This window comes from Bison bison, unplaced genomic scaffold (assembly GCF_000754665.1).
Source record: "Bison bison bison isolate TAMUID 2011002044 unplaced genomic scaffold, Bison_UMD1.0 scf7180017864105, whole genome shotgun sequence".
In the NCBI taxonomy this organism is placed as follows: domain Eukaryota; kingdom Metazoa; phylum Chordata; class Mammalia; order Artiodactyla; family Bovidae; genus Bison; species Bison bison.
The window spans coordinates 1,146,864-1,150,206 of NW_011494677.1; positions in this window are offsets into that span (position 1 = coordinate 1,146,864).

Below are 3,343 nucleotides of genomic sequence, written 5' to 3' on the forward strand. Positions count from 1 at the left end.
CGGGCGGCGGGAGCCTGCGCCCGGCCCCAGTGCCTTCCAGATCCCTCGCAGCCATGTCCCTAGTCCTTTCGGGTCCCCGTTGACACGCCGGCAGGGACTGGTCGAATGGGGGTGGTGGTCGCGAGCTTGCCCTGGTTAATGCCTTGCTGCTGGGTCGGGGGCGCATCTCAGGCTGTGCGGGGATCCTAGCCCACCCTGGCTAGTTTCAACACTGGGACCTCAGCGGAAGTCCTCCTTCAGCCCGCCCCTGTTCCGTGTTCTAGTTCCTCAGACCAGAAGGTGGGCGTTGGTCGGTAGGTCATTCATCAACTGGTTGAACATCGGTCGTGTGGCAGGGGTGGAAGAAATGGCGAAAAATGCACATTCCTTTGCCCGAGGGTGGGGAGAAGGACCCGGGAACCAACCACCCAGTTGGTTGACTGAGAGCTAACCTTGGAGCTAGGTGGGGCGAGGTGGGGTTGGACCTCGGTGAGGTGGGTGTTGCGGGGAGGCTTAAGAGTTGGTCAGAGAAGATTCTTGACACCCTTTGGGTTGGGTCCGTAGCCCGCCGCGCTGCCTGAAGTTTAGTAGGTGCTCCTTGAATGAATGAACCAACGAATGAATCTTCAAGGAGGTCCCCAAGTGAAGGACAGAAAAGCCTGCAGTGATCACTTCTTGGAGGGGAGAGAAAAGAAAGAAGTTTAAAAGGCAAATCTGGGCGGATTGTGAAGGGTCTTTCACATCATGACGGTGTGTTGCAGACCTTGTCCTCCAAGAGCAGCTGGAGATCTTTATTATTATTAATTTATTTATTTATTGGCCACTCTGCATGCCATGTGGGATCTTAGCTCTCTGGGGATCAAACTCATGCCCACTGCATTGGTAGGGTGGAGACTTAACCACTGGACCACCAGGGAAGTCGCTCAGAGATCTTTTAAGCTGGGGAGTGACACAATGATCTTCTTAGAATGGACTACAGGAGAGTGAGGCCTGAGGTAGGAAGACTGGTTGGATTTGGTCACTCTTGAGCTAAACCCTAGGCCTACGCTGTCCAGCATGCTAGCCACTGGCCACAAGTGCAAAATATCTCAATAATTTTTTTACACTAATTGAATAATGAAATAATATTTTGAATATATTGGGCTAAGTAAAATCTACTACTAAAATTAATTTCACCCGTTTGTGTTTTTTTTGATAGGACTAGAAGAAATATATGTATATATGGATCATAATGTATTGCTATTAGACAACCTTGCTCTAGAATGAGGTGTTATGAAAGCAATACTTAAGTTCTCAAAACTTCTTCCCGGAAAACTATGGACTCATCAAATGTTAGCTCTGGCCAGGTACATTATAGCTCATCCAGGACGATACTTACCTCGATCATACTGAAAAACAGAACAAACATAAAACAGAGGCCCAGAGTGTTACAGGAAAGAAAGTGGGGCCCAAGAGGACGGTCACATCCCCAGGTCACATCCGAGTCCCTGGGATGGTCTCCAAGTGTGGGTTCTTGGCTTCTCACAGGAAAGAATTAAAGAGCGAGTCAGAGTAAAGTGAAAGAAGAGTTCCTCAGGGACTTCCCTGGTGGCGCAGTGGATAGGAATCACCCGCCAGTGCAGGGGACGTGTGTTCCATCCCTGGTCCAGGAAGATTCCACATGTCTCGAAGACACTAAACCCGTGGGCCACAGCTACAAGCCTGCAAGCCTAGAGGCCACACCCAGCCACAGAGTAACCCCCACTCACCGCCACTAGAGAAAGCCCGCGCCAAAAAGGAATGAAGACCCAGTGCAACCACAATTTCTTTATTTTTTTTCAAAAAGGGCTATTTAGGAAGGAAACACACTCCTTAGAGAGAATGTGGGCAAGTGAGGCCCCAGGGCATGGGGTTGTCAGTTTTTATTTTTGCTGTTTTTCAGTCACTAAGTCGTGCCCAACTCTTTGCAACCCCATGGACTGCAACACACCAAGCTTCCCTGTCCTTCACTATCTTCCAGAGTTTGCTCAGATTCATGTCCATTGAGTCAGTGATGCTATCTAACTATCTCATCCTCTGCCACCCTCTTCTTTGCCTTCAGTTTTTCCCAGCATCAGGGTCTTTTCCAGTGAGTCAGCTCTTCGTATCTGGTGGCCAAAGTATTGGAGCTTCAGCATCTGTCTTTCCAATGAATATTCTGGGTTAATTTCCTTTAAGATTTGACTAGTTTGATCTCCTTGCAGTTCAAGGGACTCTCAAGAGTCTTCTCCAGCATCACAATTTGAAAGCATCAGTTCTTCGGCGCTCAGCCTTTTTTATGGTGGAACTCTCACATCCATACATGACTACTGGAAAAAACATAGCTTTGACTAGACGGACCTTTGTAGGCAAAGTAATGTCTCTGCCTTTTAATATGCTGTCTAGGTTTGTCATAGCTTTTCTTCCAAAGAGCAAGCGTCTTTTAGTTTCATGGCTGCCATCACTGTCTGCAGTGATTTTGGAGCCCAGAAAAATAAAGTCTGACACTGTTTTCACTTTTTCTTCCATCTATTTGCCTTGAAGTGATGGGACTGGATGCCATGATCTTAGTTTTTTGAATGTTGAGTTTTAAGCCAGCTTTTTCACTCTCCTCTTTCCCCTTCATCAAGAGGCTCTTCAGTTCCTCTTCACTTTCTGCCATTAGAGTGATATCATCTGCACATTTGAGTCTGTGGGTATTTCTCATAGCAATATTGATTCTAGCTTGTGATTCATCCAGCCCAGCATTTCACATGATGTCCTCTGCATATAAGTTAAATAAACAGGGAGACAAAATACAGCCTTGCTGTACTCCTTTCCTAATTTGGAACCAGTCAGTTGTTCCATGTAAGGTTCCTACTGTTGCTTCTTGACCTGCAGAGTTTTCTCAGGGGATAGGTAAGGTGGTCTGATATTCGCATCTCTTTAAGAATTTTCCACAGTCAAAAGCTTTAGCAGAGTTAGTGAAACAGAGGCAGATGTTTTTCTGGGATTCCCTTGCTTTCTCTATGATCCAACGAATGTTAACAATTTGATCTCTGGTTCCTCTGCCTTTTCTAAACCCAGCTTGTAATCTGGAAGTTCTTCATTCAGGTACTGCTGAAGCCTAGCTTGAAGGATTTTGAGCATAACCTTGCTTGGCACTGCCCTTCTTTGGAAATGGAATGTAAACTGACTTTTTCCAGTCCTGTTGCCACTGCTGAGTTTTCCAAGTTTGATGACGTATTGAGTGCAACACTTTAACAGCATCATCTTTTAAGATTTGAAATAGCTCAGCTGGAATTCCATCACCTCCACTGGCCTTGTTTGTAGTGATGCTTCCAAAGACCCACTTGACTTCACACTCCAAGATTTCATGTTGAGTAAC